The 21,997-nt window shown below is 37.8% G+C and overlaps 1 protein-coding gene across 3 annotated transcripts in view; it reads left to right on the top strand.

Moving 5' to 3' along the window:
• The window catches only part of wge (BAH domain and coiled-coil containing protein winged eye), a 125,378-nt gene that overhangs the window by 37,237 nt on the left and 66,144 nt on the right, over positions 1-21,997 (top strand). Inside the window, exon 2 of one of the 3 annotated variants that reach the window (XM_028302028.1) lies at positions 15,816-15,854. The exons of the other annotated variants lie outside the window; for them this stretch is intronic. The gene's annotated coding sequence lies outside the window, so the exon portion shown is untranslated. The remainder of the gene's footprint in view (positions 1-15,815; positions 15,855-21,997) is intronic. 3 annotated transcript variants of the gene reach the window in all.

Below are 21,997 nucleotides of genomic sequence, written 5' to 3'. Positions count from 1 at the left end.
TGGTTAGGTCTGAGACAGTATTCTAAATTGGCTCGCGTCAATTCCTGGCAGATGCTTAAAAGGCCTTTTCTATAATTTTACGCACACTAAATGTCGTTGATGTTATTAGCTTCCTACTTTTACATTAAATTTATGGGCGCTTTACTTCAATAACGTTTGAGTCATTCCATTCAACTTTATTTCAAAGGATATTGATCTCTAAGAGGGCACTAAGTTAAAGGCATGAAACTCGAGTTTATCCATTTCATGAAAATGCAATGAGTGCATGTAGCGTCCAGCAAGCAACAGTGTGGGTCGTGTTACGTCATCACCTCCGCGATCGTGACATCATCAAGGAATTGATTAGGTGACGAGGTCTGTTTAATAATTTAGCAAAGTACACAATGGAGTGTTTGACACTAAAGAAAACCGACTATTCATCAAATGCATAAGAACTTACGGTCTTTTTTCTTTTGGAAGTATAAAAAAGTTAACCCAAACAGGTAGGTAAACTTTTTTATGGGTGGGTGGATACTGAAGTACGATAATTTAACTTTTGATTACAATCTCACCCGAAGAGTAAATCTATGCGATTGTTTCAGAACAATAGACATGTATCTATTCATTCGTATTTTGAAGGATTTGGTGTTGTTAATTAATATTCGGGAACACTGACGTCGGCAGATAATTCTACTCCCAGGCTATTACCCTAGCACACATTATAAAAAATGATCGTCTGCAAGATTTCTGTAGGTAATTCACCAAGAGTCTCTACTGAACCTTGCTGTGTAGTTTATCCCCTATGCCCTTACTTTCCGTTGGCATTTCGGTGCTAACTGTGACGTCACCGCGTAGGTCGGCCTGACGTAATCTGCTAAACTGAATATTACTGCCCGGTTTAGTCCAAATGATTGATTTTACTCTGACAATATCAGTCGTTAGATAACAAGTTGCAATCAACTATTAAACCACAGTAACCCGGATGCGCCTTTACAAAAGAGCATGACTATGAATACTGTGATACTAAAAACGAGGAAAGATCCAACAAGCATGCTACTCGAAACTTATCAAGTCATGTTTACAAACAAAATATTTTTGTAGCAAATGGCAGGTTAACAGCTTACGTGCTTATCACAACCAATGAGGTCATAACTCATAACCTAATGATATAGTTACACAGATTGTAGATGATGTCTGTCTGTGTTCATGATTTTTTTTTCTGTTGGCGATTTTAGTGTAGCATTATTTAGATTCGTGTGCGAAATCGCACAATACAAGTATTCGAATAAATTCTTGTCGCCGTTATAGTGTAGATGTACACGATTTTAACGACTTCACGCGTTACTTTTAATTTACCTTTTTCTAAATACCATTACATTGTGCAGAATATAATTCGCTGAAATAATAACTCGCTACCTGATGACGTCGTAGGTCGTATTGCCAAACAAATACTATGGGAGAGTCGCTTTTTGACAGCTCGTGACTATTCCCACCTCTCGTTCCCACCGCTGCAACCTGCAACTCCTGTGTAGCCAAGATCTACAGCTTGACCGCCAATAAAATCCAAACAATGAAGGCAGCGTTTGACAGCTCACAAAACGTACCTCAATTGACGAGCAGACACTACCCTATTGTACCACTACGATGCAATATTAAAATTAAAATTGCCCTGTTACAAGACAATAATACTAAACAGGCCCATTTAAAAACTTCATTACTAAAACACAGAGCGTCAACATCTATTCCCTTAAAAGTATACACTGTAATTACACTCCCCATATGGTTACCTAGTCTATAATTTGCAGGCAAACATTTGACTTTCCACCGCCAAGTTTTCTGTCTATAAAACTACTATTATCGCGTAATGTGCGGTTATTACATGTCACGCGGGCGAGTGATAGGCAGAAAACGGGGCTTAAAAATATACATCTGTTTAATGTCTTCTGTAAGTATCTATTCTACTTTTTACTTCAATGATACATGTTTAAAAGTGGTTAACGAGGAGAATTTGCAATTTAAAGTCTAAAATTATTTGCCACTAATTAATTGTAGACTTATTTATTTATAATACCAATAACATTTAAAAAGTACGCACGACAATGTAAAATAAATTGCTTGAGAATAACCTTATTGGCTTAGGTATAAACTAAAACAACTATATTTTTAATAGAAATTAACCACACAAAAAGTAAGGCTGGGTTGCACCATCTTAGTTTAACTGAGACAAACGTCAAATATCTGTCTAATTCCATACAAATGTCAATGGTTATCGTTATAGTTACGGTCAAAGTTAGTTGGTGCAATGCAACTCAGCCTAAATGTTTACTTACTTAATTACTTGTTTATTTACGTATTAGTGAATTTTTATAATTAATATCTAATAGTGACTACCATACACATACACCCTAAGAGCCAGCGGTAGACAGACATAAACTGATAAATAATACGTTTAGGGTAGTTCGCGCCAATATTCTTTGACTTCGCGCGCCGGATTGATTTTTTTTTCGGCAACAGGGTCCACTATGATTGTAGAGTAGATTTTTGTGTATTAGGTGTTTAATTTACTAAAAAACATTGAAGGTGGGCCCAGTTGCCAGAAGAAAAAATATTTAAATATTCAATCCGGCGACTTGGCCCGTGGACCAAGCTAAAAGTGGGCCAAGTCACTGGAAGACTGATGAAAATCAACTGAAAGAAACTGCACTGCCTCAGCGATTGCAACAGTATTTCTCTTTGCAATCAACGATAGCTCAAATTACTAGGGTCATCGAAAGCTCGGTGTCAATGTTAGCCGGTTTATTGTTTTGCAAGATTGCCCAAGTCTCTTTGCGTGGCTGTACAAAGTAAAGAACTAAAGATAAAATATATTTATCTACATTATTGAGTTATGATATTTATGATACGAAACTACTCTTTACTCCTTCTTCGAAATAGTTGTTTGAGATAGCCCGTTAAAAAAACTTAACTTTTCCTGACCGATATAACGCCAGAGTTCCACTGAATGGAAGAGTAAAATTACCGCTGTATAAGCCAGTTTAAGGCCCGGTTTCCAACAAATCAAAGAGGTGATACGTGGCAATAACCAATCAGATTCCGTTATTTCCACATCACCTCACCTCTCCGCTCAGTTTCGATTCAGAAATCTGATTGGTTTATTCACACAATTTCCTCTAGCTAAAGCGCAAAGGCTTTTGTGGAAACCGGGCCTTATGGAGCAAGTACACTATGCGGGAAATTGATCGAGACGTATAGTGTAAATACGCACTTCGGTTACTTTCGCTATGTGTCTCCCATACTTCTCTGTGGGCTCACGCATCGTCTCGGTCAATTTCCCTCAGTGTATTTGCGCCGTTAGCGAGCACGAAAAAAGGAGGAAACAGCGATAGGGAATTCCAAAAGTAAAAATAATACCCGTTTTCACCACCAATCCCTAATTTTTAAGTGACAGAATTTTGTTTTCATAGAGGTCACTAAAATTTGGGATTGCTGGTGAAAACGGGCATTTACTATGCGAAGTCGAAGTATAAATAAGTGTTATTGTTTACACACGTCCATTCATGGTATCTTATCGATTTCCAAACAGAGCTCAGTATTGGTGACCTTGCGATCCTGCTATCACTAGCGTCACCGGACGACCTTCCTGCCAAACGTGACCTGGCCTGATAAGGTATCTGACATCAGTGGGAATTGTCCGTTGTTCGCTAAAATACTACTTTTTCCAACTATTTTTACTGCCAGAAGAGATATTAGTTCTCTAGTTTATGGCATTTATTCGGCTCTGTAGCTTTCACATTCACATCGTCCACTGCTGAACATAGGCCTCCCCCAATAATTTTCATAATGGTCGGTTGGTAGCGGCCTGGAGAACACAGGTTTTCAGCCGGCTTCTAAATTAAGTTTTAAGCATGAGTGTTCATTACTGTTCATATTCGCTTGACTAAACTCGATGTTCTCCCTTATAAACCTATTAGTTTTAAACAACTCGTAAGTATTCTTCTAGTCTTCTTCTCTTCCTGTACATTGCGCCCCCCGCTGAAAATCAGTTTCGAGACAAGCTTGACGGTCTTGACGTATGCTGAGCGGGTGCCTTTTTGTCAGAGGGGCACAAGCAGCTATCTGTCCATTTGTGTATCTCTTTCATTACTTATGTACCTATGTCTTGACTGCTTGTATACCCTTTCAAATAAAAACTATTCTATTCTTCATATGTTAGGGACTTCGTGCTGTCAACCATGACTTCGGTATGTTCTGACGAATTTACCGAATCACCACAATCGGATTCTAGTTGAAGGTAACACCCCATCTGGCAAGTTTAGGCGATAATTCAAGCCGATTCGACTTGCCCAGGATCTCTCTGACTAGGTAAAACTATAAATACCCCACATTAAATATGTCTGTTAGCATTATTATTTACTATGAAGCATTTAAAATAATATCCGAGTCTATGCCAAGAATCTATAGTTGGCGTTTGCGAGTAAATCAGCACCGAAGGCTTCATTAATAACATACTTAGCATTAATATGTAGTAAATTATTACTGCCTGTGGCTTTGCATATGATATTTGTTGAGTAATCGATAAAGTTTCAGATATACTATCAAAGTGTTTAATTGCGTATTTTCAATCGCAGAGAGAGATGGTTCTTCAAATTCAAATTCAAAATATTTATATTCATAGCAAAATACATATTGCGTTGAACAATTTACAACAATACGAGTACATTACATTCTTAAATAAATAAGACCATAACAAAAGCACATTTGTTTAAGTACAAATTAATCATTGCAGAGCTTTACAATTGAGGGGTTTGGACGGGTTTTCACAAATGAATTTCAACTAGTCATCTTTATTAGCGTCTGAAAGATTTCCTGAATCAATAATTCGATGTCATGTTTTGCAACGTTACGTCCATAAACTGCAATGTGCAAAATGTGTTGAAGTCAATTATTTTCGATACAAATTAACAAGCGTTTTAAAGTAAAACTTCTTGATAAAACTTAATTATTACAAAAGTTTACTTATTATCTTCGTACACCACAAGTATTCTCTAAACTCCAGACTAATCCAAGTAACCGCGAGATCACGTAGACAAAACTTTTTCTAAAGTCGCCAGCGACTTCTAAACTGTTCGCAAAAGTGATATTTTAATTAAAACCCGACTTGAACTAGTTTCAACTGGATAGTTTCGAAGTTTCGAACTAAGTTGCTCAGTGAAGTTTGGCGACGCGACTGCCGAAACTTCTAGTTGGTGCTCGTGAGGTTAAGCAAAGACGAAACGTTATGATACAGTTTTAAAGTATGGTAAAAGCAAAGCAGATTGATAGGATTTTGTTATTAATAAAAAGGCTAAGGTTCTTGGAAAATCGCCCAACGTGTTTTCTTAGAATGGATGAAACTAAATAAGAGCTACAACACTACTTTATTGTTGTGACTATGTCTTGCGCCAATAGACAAAATAAATAGTGACGCCTAACATAATCTGTATAGTGTGTGATATGCATAAATGTATCATTAATTGCAAAGTGAAAATAACTTTGAGATTACTAATTTTATCACACCTATCATGTTTCCATGTGCTTGGGGTTAGGGCATGTAATATCGGAAGGTTTTCAATTCCGATATTGGATTCCGATATTAGATCTCAATATCGGAATTCCGATATTAATATCGGAATTGAGTTCAAGTGCTATAAAATTAATATTTGGTTATATTCTTAAGAATTCTAGATTATTTTCAATAAAATAATGATTTTAATCAAAATCTTTAATTTGATACAAAACAGCACTTCATAAAATTGAAGTATTTTAAAACCATTTTTACGTTATGGGTTTCCATTGCATTTGGTTTTTTTATATGACAAGAGGCAAACGAGCAGACGGATCACCTGATAATGAATGGTTACTGATAAATTTGGGGTCCATAATTTGTAAGGTTTTTATCTGAAATTGAGGTTTTGTCCCTGTTATCTTTTAATCTAGACGGGACCGTAACCCATACAGTTATTTGGCGTCAACTATCCCGCTATATTCTATAGCAATCAGAGACTGTTAAACAAAGTCTGCGACAGTCAGAGAACTAAACTTACAAAGTGCCACTTTATTCCACAAGCACACACCACCACACACGTTTCCTTGGCCATTATTTGTTGCGTTAAATATTTTCCATTCCACATCCTGTTGAAGTTTACGTAAGTGTCGTCTACGTCATCCTTTCCCAAAGTGGGCGACAACGCCCCCTTGTGGGCGTTGCAGGCCTAAAGGAGATAATGAAAGACCCAGAAAAAGAATCGGGGCGTTGTAAATTGGCGTTACAATTGTTGTGCTTAGTAGTGCTCTCTCTGTTTGGGTGTCCACAGAAGACCAGCGTCGTCTACTGAGATGCTACGACACCATGCTGAGTCGATACCTTTTCAGTATCATTGTAATTACCTACTTATTAAATAATGTTAACTATTGTTGTAAGTGTATTGTCGATGATACTGAATAAACATTTTTTCTTTCTTTCTTCGTTTAATAAACGTTTTTAAGCAGGTGAAAAAATTGGAGCGCTAAAAAATTATTTATTCTCAAAGTGGGCAGTAGACATAAGTTTGGGAACCCCTGGTCTACATAAATACCTTGGTGTTGGCAAAACCGCCGTCTGATGACATAATGGCAATGGAAATTTTTCCTCACGTAACTTTGGGACTTGTAAATCTTGTATCTTACGAGCTCATATAAACAAATGGTTTTCTGGGACGTGACAGTCTCTTACCCAGATGTCCCATCCCAAACCTGTGAATTTGGGACATGACAGTCGAAGTCTTTTAAAAATTAAGCATCTCTATATGAGACCTGTGAAACCAAAAATTTGTAAATTATCAGTCAGTTTTTCATAGGCACTTTACCAGCAAGATATTTGTGAAACAGAGCACCAGAGTACATAAAACCGTATAATTTTCAGTAGCTGTACCTCTGCAAGAGAACCTATGACTTGAATGGTCAAACTCATCATCATTGTCTGCTAATTTTGCATAATAAGGAACGAACTTACATTACGAGTTCAAGAAACGGTCAAATAGAAAAGCGAGAAGGAAGAAGAATATTAAAATTTGCTTGTTACTTTTACCGTTACATATCAAATGAAATATTCTATAATCCATTTTGGTGTTTACACCTGTTCCGCAGTTTTCAAACTGTAGTTTTGTTATAACATTGCCTATGAAAGAAAGCTGCTCGTAGTTTATGATGTCTACGTTATTTATCATTCCATTGTTAGTACGAAAGGCTCATTACTAGTGTACAATTTAATTTATGAGTGTATTGTTTTTATGGATTCTAAACTTCTTATTCACCTAGACGTTTCCTCATTTCTTTTCCAGAGTTTATTACGTTCTGGGGATGATTTATCGTAGATAATTTTTACTGAAATTGAAAGTATGAATTATTGCTGGCGATATTTCTAATTAAAGTATCAAACAGATGGAAATTCTTTTCAACAGCATTCTGACTACCTACTACTAAAAGTACCTACTGCTTTGGTTCCTTTTGCAACATCAAGTAGGTAATACTCCTGAAGGAATATGTCTTCCTATGTTACATTTCCTACCATCAATATCCCCGAATCATATTTCAACTGTTTCATACTATTGACCCTTGGATCTTGAATGCTGCAGAGCATTACGTTCCATTTCTCACTGTCCAACCGTCGATGCTATATTACCGTTATTAGTTATTTGTATATCTATGTCTATTTCTATGGATGTGTCCTCTATACTCTATAGGTTACCCGACGGTTCATTGGTGACCTCTTTGTCTAGGTAAACTTGAACTTATTTGTTTAAACCTTTTCCACTGGCCTAATCGTCATTTTCCATCAGGTGAGATGCAGGCCAAGAGCTTCATCGTTGTGGATAAAAAATGCTACGACATCGTACGTAACTAACCCATCCGTATTTTTCCAAAAAGACGTAAATTTTCCAGATTGTAACCACGTCTTTAAACGCCAGCGCCCTATCTTCAGAAACCATTACTACTTTATCTCTGTAAGCTGGCTTAGGAAATTTGTATTTAAATGGCCAGTTGGCTTTGGGAATATACTTTCAGTAGCTATATTGGAAGGATGTAGATAAACTTTTTTACGTTAGTCTTGAATTTTTCTCCTACACAAGGATTGGAGAACCAAAATAAACAATGCGCCTGTCCTAGTTCAAATGAAATAGAGATTTGCTTTCCGTTTGTCGTCAAATTAATACTGGTAGTATGTTGTATCTCTATGACACTCCAAATATTTAGGTCGCTTCAAAGACATTAATCTGTCCGAGCAAACCCAGCCATGCCATATTCATCCAACGCGTTTGTCAGAAAATTACGCCATATGTCAGCTGCGAGAGATCCACCACGTCACTCCCTCTCCGGTCCGGAATCCGCACAAACTTCCTAACGTCTCGTCAACACGATATCGTTCAAACACCCTAATTTTGCATACCACATCCATAAAGGGATCAACCCAAACAACATCTATCTTGGTTAACATTTGAGCTTTATAGCCATGTGTTAAAGTTTCTAATTGCTTGTCGCGCGTTGATAAACACTAGATACGTATATCGGAGGATTTATGCAGGCCTAGGGAATCCAACGCGCATGTGCGCTGAACCCGGCAGGACCGTGCCCTGAGGCTTGCTGCTCAAACATTTTCCAGTTGATGCCCGAATGTCAACGGGAGCGCACGTCTCTTTGATCCACAAAATTTTAATACTTACCGATAACCCAGATTCGAGAGGTTACTCGTATTCGACGCAATCGACCGAATCCTGTTGCTACCTGCAAATACAGTCGATATTTAAGTTTCCAATACATATTAATGGGTCGGGTTAACGATGATGGAAATAACAAGAACTTAAACTCAACCGAGCGAAATTGTAAGAGAATAAAAAACGCCGAAGCNGCCCTAGAAAAATTCCCCAACTATGCTCAAAAAAAATCTTAGCCTTTTATTTTACTGTTTAGTACCTCAAAAATGAAAAATGAAAACCTCATTTTCGCCATTTTCTCTGTTACCCGGCCTTAATAACACAAAATTGGTTGAACATTCTAACATTGTTTGTAAATAAAATGCACTTGAACTTTATTATTCGTTAGCAAGCGGTAAAATATTGCGATGTTCCGATTGAGTTTAATTGGAATTTTTATATTTACACGTGTTATTGCTAAGCGGTGTTGAATTTCTACATTAGTCAATTGGACTGGCTAGAAAATGTATTGGAATTGTCTCTAAACTCAGAAGCTTTATCTCTTCCTTCCCCCTTTTCAAGTTATCTGAATAGTTTGACAAATTGAAGAGTTGCCAAAAAGTTGAAGGGCACTTTAGTCTACAGCAGGGTACATAATATGTAGATAAGTCCAGGCTTCGGCGCCATTATTACGCAATCTGGTGAAGCGTGAGCGCAGTTGTCTGCCGCTGCACAATTGTGTGCCCTGATATGGGGCGGTCGAGGGTCGTTTGGGGTAATGGGTGTTGCTGACCGCTCTACTAACGTTCCATCTAGATGTGCCGTGTAGGGCTTGAATACCGGAATTCCGGAATTTCGTAACTCCGGAATTTCGGATAGATTTTTTCCGATATTTCAATTCCGGAACTGAAGCCAATATCGTATTCCGATATTGAAATTTTTAATAAACTATTTTAAGTTTTCAAAACGTTTAAGTATCAAAATAGGTCCTTAGATAAGGGAGTCCTTAACATATTTATTCGCAACTTTATTACTAATAATATTAAAGAGGCAATAGAGCGGAACTAAAGCTCCAAAATGTTCCCTAGAGACAACTAATGGGTGAAGTCAGCTGACTGAAGACAGCGGATGATAGTGTAAATTCAACAAAAGCTGAGAGTTCTGGAGAGATCGAAAAGTTTTTATGGACAGCTAGGTATATTAAAACTCGGTCACCAAACCTGTTAATAGCTCAGCCACAGGACAGTTCCAAGAGCTAAGCTAACTCGACACTATACCGAAGATATCCCGGACATCCTTACGAGATTAGGATGGCTCTTAAACAGCTATAGAACAACAAGGCACCAGGTGATGACGGAATAACCTCGGAGCTTCTGAACACGGCGGGTGATAAGCCGATACTGAAAGTCCTTCAAAGACTGTAACTCCGTCTTGGACAAAGGCTAGGTGGTGTTTTTCTTCAAGAAATGGGGTGATCTGGGTTCTGACTCTGAGTCTTGTTTACAAGCTGTTTTTGAGAGCCATCACGAATAGTCTCGCGCGTAGGTTTCGATGACTTTAAGCGTCTCGAGGAAGCCAGTTATCTAAAAGTTTACACTACCATATACCGCATCTATACGCTACAGCAGGTTATACAGAAGACCGAAGAGTCTAACTTGCCTATTTTTTTTAATCTCCAGCTGAGCCGGAGTTCGGTTTTTGAAGACAAACAATTTCTTGTATATTAAAACAACAATGTATTTTTTTAAAGCAAGTGCAGGAAGTTTCTCGCTAATGTCTACGAGCAAACTTGTAGTCTCCATACTTTATAGACGTTTATTTATGTACGAGGTTTTAAATTTACAAACTGAAGCAAACTTGCCTATATACCTGGCGTTCTTAGACTATGAGAAGGTCTTTGAGCCTGGCTGAGCACGAGGGCGATTCCTCTGCAGCAGATGTAATAATACGTCGAATTCAACTCGGCTGGGTAGCGTTCGGGAAACTACATAACATCTTTTCGACCAAAACACCTCAGTACCTAAAGACGAAAGTCTACAATCAGTGTGTGTTACCAGTAGTGATGACATACGGTTCGGAAACGTGGCCTCTTACTATAGGCCTTATAATAAGCTCAAAGTTGCACACCATGGTATGGAGAGTGCTATGCTCGGTATTTCTTTTCGAGATCGAACCAGAAATGAGGAGATTCGTAATCGAACTAAAGTCGCCTGACATATAGCGATCGGATTAGCAAGCTAAAGTAGCAATGGGCAGGGCACATAGTACGTAGAACAGACGGCCGATGGGGCAAGGTTCTGAAGTGGAGGCCACATACGTGTACATGTTTGTCAGGAGGCGCTTTCTTTTTTTAACCAATTCCGGAACTAGAACCGGAATTCCGGAGTTGAGTGCCCAATATCGGAAATCAGTTCCGGAGTTGAAAACTATCCGATATTGCAAGCCCTAGTGCCGTGGCTAACTACTTTTGTGGAACAAATATAGAACTTAGTAAGCCTAAACCAATGTACAAAATAAAGAAAGAAAAAATGAATAAAACAAAAGGGTATACAATTTCAGAAAACGATACGATGGATCCCAGTTTCGAAAAGATAACAGTGGTCTTTGAACTTAAATATTAATTGCAAAAAATTTTATAAGCATCTAGAACCCTTAGATTTCTTTCTATAACGTTCGTTCGTTCGTTCGTTCGTTTCAGCCAAATGACGTCCACTGCTAGACAAAGGCCTCCTCCAAGGTTTTCCACAATACACGGTCCTGCGCTGCCCGCATCCAGGCTCTTTACCAGATCTTTACTAGATCGTCTGTCCACCTAGTAGAAGGCCTGGCCACGCTACTTCTTCCAGTCTATAACATTTTAAATTAATTACAATTTGTAGGTAGCAACTGGTGTTGTCATGACTCAAATCTCAATAGCAAAAAAACGTGCGCTTTGCAAATAATTCAGTGAACATGATTCACTTTAAAGGCCGTAGCTGAAATTGGAATTCGACTTTTTAACTTAAATCTACGAGTACCAAAGTTGTCTACTAGATAGATTGAACGAAGTGCTGTATTCAATCCCAACTAATATTATAAATGCGAAAGTAACTCTGTCTGTCTGTCTGTCTGTCTGTCTGTCTGTTACGCTTTCCCGCCTAAACCTCGCAACCGATTTTGATGAAATTTGGCATAGAGATAGTTTGAGTCCCGGGAAAGAACATAGGATAGTTTTATCCCGGTTTTTGAAACAGGGTCGCGCGCGATAAAGTTTTTCTGTGACAGACAAAATTCCACGCGGGCGAAGCCGCGGGCGGAAAGCTAGTGTTCTTATAATGATTAGTAGAATTTCAGATTGCAATTAATACAGCTATGTAGTGTTTCGCAGTGCTACATGTAAATTGGTCTCATTGTAACAGAGAATCTGTGGTGTGTTAACTGTGTGTCGTTCTAACTTTATTGTTCAGTATAAAATTTAGATTTTAATAACTAAAGAATAAATTAAGAAACTGTACGATCAGCGTGGAATTTTATAATGCCACCTGGAGGGAAAGTACTCTTAATACTGTAGATAGAAAATTTTACTTAAAGAAAACATTCCTTTGTTTTTGAAAAGAAATAGAAGTGCATTCAAAGATTTCCAAAAATTTGCTTGCCACACCCGGGAATCGAACCAACTAAAATCTGTTAAAAATTACACGCTGTATTTTTATTGCATCGATCGTAAGCGTTAAGTTTATGGATGAAATCTCTCTAATAAACTTGATAAATAAAATGAAAGGAAAACCATGAAATCTTAAATTATTTAATTATTTACATAAAATTTTATGGTACGGTGGTGAATTTTCGAAAATCTTTGAATGCAGTTCTCTTCCTTTAAAAAAAAAGGAATGTTTTCTCTGAGTAAAATTTTCTATCTACAGTATTAAGAATACTTTCCCTCCAGGTGGCATTACAAAATTCCACCCTGAATAAAAATTATCTTTATTATGTATTTGCAATTAGTCTTTTCTTTCTAATCCAAAGCAATTCCCTTCAAGTTTTTGACACCAACAATTTATTTTTGTTCCTGGGTTCAACACATTGTGTGTAATGTGTACCGAAATTCATCACAATTTTGATTTACTTTATAGATTTAAAGATCTGGATGGAATTTTTACCCTTAATTTTCCAAGGGATGCGCAATTGCGCATTTTTATTACAAGCTGAAAATTAAAGCTCCGGCAAAACGGATCTAAATGAATCAACATTATTTACAAGTCCATTAAAACCAAATGGCAATATCCTAATTAAGACGGATGTCACAAATGTAAAAGTTCGGTCAGCGCGAGCCCTCTGCAGGACAGAGATAGTTGTATCTGCTGTCCTGCTCACTCCCAGGGGCACACTTGACCGATGAGTAATGCCGCTCTGTCCCGGGACTGCCAACGAGCGCTTTGGGACCGGAGTAGACAGGCCGTGGTCCAAGACACGAGATAAAAGCAAACTGGACACCCTAATCTTCGCCAATCTAACTATAGTGAATGCGTTTGCTTAGACCAGTGTCTCCCTGAAGCGGTTAGAAAGTTGTTCTTCCAGATATAGAATGGTAAACAGCCTTTCTCCGGTCTTCACGAGTATTATCATCATCTCAGTTCCATACATGTAACTTAGTATGTTTTGTATGTACTTACCTCTTCCCATTGATTTCGGTATTTTATCTACAGTCGATGCTTCTGCCAGTATCTCGCTATAGGCGCTATCTAAACAAATTAAAGAGCAAATGAGACAGCGTATATTTTCTCAGACATATTCTTAAGATGTGACGGTGGAATACATCACACTCGCATCAGGCTCAAGCTATAAACATTCCATTTAGTTTTCTGTTTATGACCTCTCCTAATCTGTTATTAGGAGCGCTCCTATTTCATTGTTCTTGGTCGCCATTCTGCAATCTTCAAATTCCACTGTTTGTAAGTTGTTAATTTGACGACGTGATCTTTCATCGCTATTTTCCTTTTGTATGACGCAAATCACATTGCAATAAGACTCGCTATTGTATCTTCGATATCCTTCTTTCTTCTTTTCAATCGTTCCGCTCTTAGCAGAGCAGTCGTGGTCACATTGGGACGTCCACGTCGATTGTAGAAACGGATTCAGCTCTCCGCACGCAGAATTTTGTATCAATGTGTTGTAATTTCTCATGTTTTTCTAATTTACGATCCCGCCCTCCGATTGCCAATGGTTTTCCTCCTGTACCACACCCCAACAGGGAACTGGGAGAAATGATTGCGGTGCTTAAGATGTGACGGCGTGTGGAAATAAAGCGGGCGATGTGTCACGTCACTGGCACCAGCTATTTGTGCGGCAGCCTCGCTCATGTTGGAACTTGGAAATTCCTAACTTGCAGAGTTTTGAATTTTTAACTAAGAAGTTCTGAGAGCTCAAGTGGAGCATGTGTGTGAACGCCTGTTCGGCGGCTATATGGTTTGGGATATTTTGAAAATGGTTAAGGATAAGTGGAAAGTATAGTTTAGTACTGCACACTGGTAGAACTATCTTTTAAGATTAGACAGAAAGGGAAGATCTTTCTTCTATATGAAAATTGATGCAATTGCTATTGAATTCTTTCCTACTTGTAATTTGAGCAGTTTATTTATTCATTTTGAAAGCAGTGTATCTTCTAAATATGAAGAAAATTGCTTAAACAAAAGCGTTAGTTTTTTAATTTTATTAATAGTAGTTTACTATAATACGGTAAATATTATATTAAATGGATTTGGTTGTCCTCTTTTTAGATTAGATAATGTTAAGTAAAATAAACGCCAAGTTCCAACATTTTTAATACTGTAATTCCCACTGCAAGCATTGGGCAGAAAAAACTGGCAGGCAGCGTTCTTTGCCATAGTCGGCAAAAAGTTTTGTTTGTTTTGCGAGTTGCGACGGGCACTGTGCGGCGCCTGGCACAGTGGGGCAAACAGACCGTGTGTCGGTCTCTACTACAGTCGTATTTGTATTTTCAGTCATTCGGCGTCTAGGGCGATGGCACAAACACTGTCTGTAGCATAATATATTCTGATTACGGTAACTGTACTAAAAGATTCTAAGTAGTCACTAGAGATACTTTAAAACCCCTAATGTTCCCCAATAAAACACTATTTTCAGGTAAAAGCTAGTATAAGAATAGGTAGAAAATAAGGGTCTACCCTAGGGTTCGATGCTTGGTCGTGTTGTGTCGAACTTATCTTTTGTGACTTATCTCGTATCTTTTAAAGACGCCTCTCGCTAGAAAATAAAACTCATCTGATTCCCCACTTCAATATCTACGATATTCAATAAGCTCTCTGATGCATATTCCTTATTTCCATTTCCAAATCATGCGCCTAACTTTATCCCGGGATACAGCAAGATGCTTGATAAGTCTTCGTTATGTAATATACATAATTATTTTATGATTATGGATTTATAGCTTCAAGAATAATAAGAGCACTACTTACGTGGAAAACGTACCTTCAAGGCGATCTTTTTTCGTCGGTGGTTCTTTAATTTTTTGCCTTAAGTAGGTAATTCAATTTGACATTCATAAAGTTAGCAGCGAAGCGCTGGACGCAGGCCGCTACCAATCGATCTACATGGAAAGCATTGGGGGAGGCCTATGTTCAGCAGTGGACGTCCTATGGCTGAAATGATGATGATGATGAAAGTGTTAATTTAGTTTTTTACCAGCTTCTTTTAAACCTTCTCTATTAAGATATAAAGAACTAACAAGCTTACTTGACAAGGGTGTAGTTTCATAGGGTACAGTTTCACCTTATCTGTAGTTAGTGGTTTTAATAGGGTTCCCACAACTAAAGATCCTGTAACAGCCAAGTTCTACTGGTGGCCTACGATACCCAAGACCCAACCAGTGAATCAGTACAGTACAGGTTGTACATGGATAGCTTGGAACCGGCAATATATTTAATTAATTAAAATAATGTAGAGAAGTTCGAATTATAAATCGACTTCCCTCCAGAGACAGATTATGATTTATTTCTTTAGTGACGGTTGATATACTACTTCCTTTGGATAGATATAAAATGCAAATTTTCTGGATGGACAGAGGCAATTCACTCTAAGCTAAAATCCTGTCATCGACTAAATAATTAACAAATGTTCTTATTCTTTCAGGTACTAATTGAAGCCAAGCTCCGCCATAATGTTGTAGCAGTAAGTTTTAGTAGACTATTGATAATTTTAATTTCATTTCAGTTAAATTACGTTTGAGTGTGAAGTGGCTTTGATCACAAAAATACAAGATTATATTTTAAAAATTAAGGCTTTGCCGAGTTGGCTGTAGTATGATGCAAAAAAGCTATGATGGTTAAACTTCAAATGTCAGGTCACTGACACGAATTTCCAAAACTGGTGTAATTATTAATTTCCTCTTCTTTTGACTTAAAAAATAATTATGTAATTTGTTATGCTTAAATTAAACGATACCGTTAAAATCAGTTCATCTGAACGTTTATCGTTCGTTTCAGCCGAAAGACGTCCACTGCTGGACAAAGGCCTCCCCCAAGGATTTCCACAAAGACCGGTCCTGCGCCGCTTGCATCCAGGTACTTTATAATTGTAAAAAAAACGTTTATAATTGCGATTAATCTGTTAACATGGCTTCCATTCCGTCATTAACTAGATAATTGTATGGTCTTCCGATTTTGCATAATGAATAATTGTTCATAATTATAAAATGGCCGCGATGTATTAAATCTTGTGAATTATGTATGAGACAATTTAGGCATTTAAATTACCACCGTGGCCGTGTTTTTGGCTTAGTTGTTGTCGTTACCGAAACTACTACCGTTTTGGAAGTTATGGACATCGATCAAATTTTAGTGGGTAGGTATTTTATTAATTAATTATAGCTCTCAAGTGACATCGTTTTCTTAGAACTTGGCCTGTCACTACCGTGCTAAGATAAAATCTTTTAATAAATTGATGGCGCTTTCTTTGAAATAATTGGAAAATTATCTCTAATAACTGTAATACTTTAAACATGCTTTTAAATTTTTTGTGTGCAGTTGAAGTACATAATAAATAACTAAACAATGTGGTTTACAATTGAATGATTCATATTCCATCCATTGTTGACATATTTACCGGTTTGTCATAGACTGTGACTTGGTTTTAAGTTATTTCCTCTTTTTATTATTTTGCACGTATTGCCTGAGTAATGCAGTGTGTTTCTTTGTTGCAAGAAAGGCCATTTAATTTTATGGTTTAACACAAAGGCTTGTTAAATTTCGCCTCGGGCTTGGTAGTAAAGGTCAACTAAACGCCCCACTGTGGTAGAAAGAGCCATCAAAGTTTAAAGTGATTACCGGGACTTGTGTCTGTAAATTGGATGAATCATACATCAAAATCTAAAATTAATTAAGCAGAAAGTGAGTGAGTTAACCAAGTTTTTCTAGGGGCCACTTTCTTTCTGCAAACCATTGGGCGGTACTATCCTACTAATATGTATTATAAATGCGAAAGTTTGGATATCTGGATGTTTGTTACTCTTTCACGCAAAAACTACTGAACGGATGTTGATGAAACTTTACAGTATTATTGTTTATAACCCAGAATAACATATAGGCTATAATTTTTGACGATCTGTGACAAACTAAAATGTACGCGGGTGAAGCCGCGGTGGCCGCGGGCAATATATTATATGTTACTTATTTGTGTTTGTCTATAATATTTGGATTCATTTCTTTTACGTTAGCGATAGAAATACCTGTATCCTTCAGGAGTAGCAGTATTTCAGTTTAATAACCCACAGGCTAAGTAAAAAAAATATAGTCATTGACCGAAGGAGGGCTTTATTAATCTAATCTAAGCAAAGATAGAACGCGTGTAAAAATAGTTGTCGTAGTCGGAAATACTCAAAAAATTTACATTTCAAACTTAATTTTAACCCGCACGAATGTTTCTAGGTTTCTAACATAAATAACTAAAACAAAACTCTAATAAATAATTCCGGGAAGCCTGTTGGCGAATGCAAACTTGGCGGGGTGCAGCTCATGAATGGATTCATAGCGGTCGCTCTTTTTGCACGGAAACTCTATTTTTCCTACGGCAATCTTTATTTAGACCCGTCTTGGTTGCTCTTTCATTTTTGAAGGACAATCTCCCTCCAATATTAAGGCGAGGTATTACCAAAATGGAATGAGAAATATGGATATTTGAGATAGACTTTATTCAAAATCATTATATTTTTTACAATGACTTGATTCGGTCAGCACACTCAGCACACATTAGCAATGACTTTACTCATGTGCACCTAGGCTCCAACCAAGAAAAAAATGTTGTCTGTTGTCTCTACCAGGTATTGAACCAGGGCTCCTGATGTTCAAAGATTTTTTTTTTACCTTGCTAGATAAACTGAAATTGTAGCATCGGTAACTCGTAACTTGGCGAAATTTCTACGCGTAAATTAGCGAAACGCAAGAGCGTTAACGCTATTAATATTGCACAGCTCCTTGTTCTTATGACAATAACTCAAAATTACGCTACGACTCATCAAAGAGGAACTGCATAACTCATTAAATAACAGTATTCTTTGCTGATGGTACTTTTTATATTATTTAGAAAAAGGAACCCATCAAAAACAATACTTGTCAAAAAAACCAAGTCTCGCAACTCAGTTGTTCTACGGTAAAAAGTTGTGAGATCCATGTAATACCAAGTCCAGGCCAGGAAATCTTTAACGTTTTACATAAATTATTGACTTGGCCATCGCACTAAATAATTTAATTTACACGTGTTTTCATGCGATGGCCAAGTCAATATATTTATGTAAAACGTTAAAGATTTCCTGGCCTGGACTTGGTATTACATGGATCTCACAACTTTTTACCGTAGAACAACTGAGTTGCGAGACTTGGTTTTTTTGACAAGTATTGTTTTTGATGGGATCTCATTTCTTTTTGTATTTTGTAGACAGCAGTTATGTATCTAGAAAACTGGACCGAAATTGAAAAATTTTACTCGACTTGGCGGTTGCACTACCGTGCCCCCAAATATTTTAGTTTTTCCTTGATTCATACACCAAACACTACTTATATTCCAAATTTGAAGCTTCTAGGTCTGCTAGAAGTGCCTTAGAGTTTTGATGATCGGTGAGTCAGTGAGTCAGTGAGTGACAAAATTAAGTAACTTTGACCCGTTATAATTCTTAAACTACTGGTTCAAATTGAATGAAATTTTAAATATACCGTGTCTTTACAATGCCTGCATAGCTAATGAAAATTCAGCCTTCTAGTTTTATCCACAACGAAGTTACAGGCGGTCGAAAATGGCCTGAATTGCTTCGAGAAAAGGATGGTACGGCCGTGCCGCTTTTTTGCTCGACTTGGTGGGGGCACTGCCGTGCCCCCAGATATTTTCGCTGTGCGCCAATAATAAATACTGAGTTGATAACACACCCGTGGAATTTAACTGAATTGCGCTTCTCAACGTTTGTTCCATGTTATTCGGGCGGTTTGGCCAAGTCCGCCCGAGGTGGGACTGTCGACAACAAATCAACTAAGTGCACTCCGATCGAACACTCAAGTGAATGTCAGTCAAGGTTTCCCGTCTAACTGTAGTGCTTAGTGTACGTAGAGGCATTTGCATGTCATTGTTAAACGAGTTTAAAATAATAACATTGCATAGTGTCTATGTATTGTGATAATAATCTGGTATTAAATAGTCTGAATAAAACAGCTCGGGTCAAATTCGTATGATGATCCCTTTCACATTTTTAAATTGGCTCTCTTGTGTACTGAAAAAGTCCCTTGTTTGTATGAGTTGAATCCATTGCATGTCAACTTTTTATTAAAATAAATGTTTCTTGCTCCGAGAATATGAGGTTGGTGTGTTAATAAAATAAAGACCTCGGGCGAAAAAATACTTTCGGTAGGAACAGTTAACAGTATTATTACGAGTATACAAATGTACATAGTTAGTGACCGCTCTTTGCTATACCTGGAAATAATCAAATCGGGGTACAACACTCTGAAATCTGTAACTAAAAACTCGTTCTTAAAATTTTCCCAAAAGTTGTTGTTTATGATGTCAGCTATCTAATCCTGCGAGGTTGCTGGTGTTTTAACAAATAACACTGCCTGATGAGTGATGATGCATAAGCCTATGTGCCTTTTAGAACTATGTATTACTAGCTTTCCGCCCGCGGCTTCGCCCGCGTGGAATTTTGTCTGTCACAGAAAAACTTTATCGCGCGCGTCCCTGTTTCAAAAACCGGGATAAAACTATCCTATGTTCTTTCCCGGGACTCAAACTATTTCTATGCCAAATTTCATCAAAATCGGTTGCGAGGTTTAAGCGGGAAAGCGTAATAGACAGACAGACAGACAGACAGACAGAGTTACTTTCGCATTTATAATATTAGTTGGGATTACTTTACGGGCAGCGCAGGACCGTTCATTGTGGAAAACCTTGGGGGAGGCCTTTGTCCAGCAGTGGACGTCATTTGGCTGAAACGAACGAATTATTTACTTACTTTCCTGATCCTATTATTACGAAGTAGGTACATATTTGTATAGTTGTAACAATTGGCTTGGAAAAGTTTCGATTCAAAATCAACCTTTCTGATCTTAAGGGTCATCTTTTATTCTCGTGTCTTTTATTATGTGCAAATAAATATTTGAATTTGAGTTGTAACTAATAAATTTATTATGTTTTGACTGAGATCAGACTAGGAACGTAGGCTAGGGAATACTCGTAATTCTAATAATTACCCATAATGTGCATGAAGACCAAATCCTCCTTTTTGCCTAGAGAGGTTCGTCCTCCTGCAATGGAGACTAAATAACCAGATGACGAAGGTACTGAAGTCGCTACTGCTAAGATTCCTTCAGCAGGTACTCCCAAATATCGTCGTACGGAACCTCAGCGTAATTCCACACTCTTGACCGGTTTTCTAATTGTGCGCCGATTGCAATCGTGTGCACATCGCGTCGACGATAACGAGCCGTAATACGCAGTTTTTGTTTATTTTAGACATCCCGCAGGCTGCAGACTTTTACACACGTACAAACATTACTATGAGGTCTCATAGTGCGCGTGGACGCACAGGGTCACATACGAACCAATAAAAGAGCTCTATTCAACGCTGTGCGTTCGATTTGCTGCTTCACTTAAGCAAGCATCGTTTGTGAATACGGATTACGGACGTTAGTCGGCAAAGTCGGCATATAGTTTGGTCGTGCTAATCAGTATGAACATGTATGGAAGTGCGCAAATTACACCGATTTGGTATCAGCCGATTCCTCATACAAATTGGATGCCGACTAAACTACCGGCCGACTAAAAGTCTAGTCTGCGGGGTGTCCTTACGAGTCCACTGACTCGTGCGTTAGTTTTACTTGAAGGTCTTCTAATTTTTCTTGAATAGAAAATTCTTGGTTTGGATCTAGTTCTTAACTTTTTAGTAAAAAAAAAGAATGTAAGTTTATTATGGAAATGAAGATTGAGATACTTACGATTAGAAATGGGGAAATAGCGACTAAGCTAAGAAATTCTTTAATATTCAAACGAAAGAATCTAAAAATTCTAGAGATCTTGAGTTTTAGTTTGGCCTGACCAAATGGTCTTAATTGATTGACCTATTGGGATTCAACAAGCAACAACCCAATCAAAGACGTTAATTTTGGCTTGAAACTTAACGTCTTTGATTGGGTTCTTGCTTAATTAGAATTAAGAAAGTCTATTGCAGACTAAACGAGCCGTAGTTTCTTTTAATATTGAAGCAATACCGAGTCTAGAACACTATTTTAAGCGTGTTCCTCCTGTAAACAAACCCTAACTATAGGAGCTCTATCATTAACTTTATTTACCCCTCTGGCTTAGATTTGAATCTAGTTCTTTCCTTGTGGGGCCTTCATATCAGACTGCACAGAAAATCCCATAGACTAAAACTCAATAACGCACGTCGCCATAACACCTCCATCGCCTTATCGCGCTATCAAGTGGCGCGTTCCAGGAACCGCCTACCTACGGCCAGGTAGCTCCCGTGTAGTGATGGGACGCTTGTCGATATTTTGTCTTCTTATTTCGATAGTTGCGAAGCCACAAAGTGAGACTTTATGGGCATCTGTAGGGTTCTTTGTCATGTCAATCCAGTTTAGCGGAATCCAGTAATGCAGGACTGTTGAACTGTCAGCAAAACTGGACTGTCGTGTGAACACACATTATGTGTGTTTAAAACTCCAACCGAACTTTGACCGTAACTATGACGATAACCGGTGTTTTTTGTATGGAGTTTGACAGATTTTTGACGTTTGTCAAAGTTAAGATATGATGGTGCAACCCAGCCTATGGTT

This window comes from Ostrinia furnacalis, unplaced genomic scaffold, assembly GCF_004193835.3.
Source record: "Ostrinia furnacalis isolate ACB-3 unplaced genomic scaffold, ASM419383v2 OfSCF1066, whole genome shotgun sequence".
Classification (NCBI taxonomy): Eukaryota; Metazoa; Arthropoda; class Insecta; order Lepidoptera; family Crambidae; genus Ostrinia; species Ostrinia furnacalis.
This window is presented reverse-complemented; position numbering and strand designations above follow the sequence as displayed.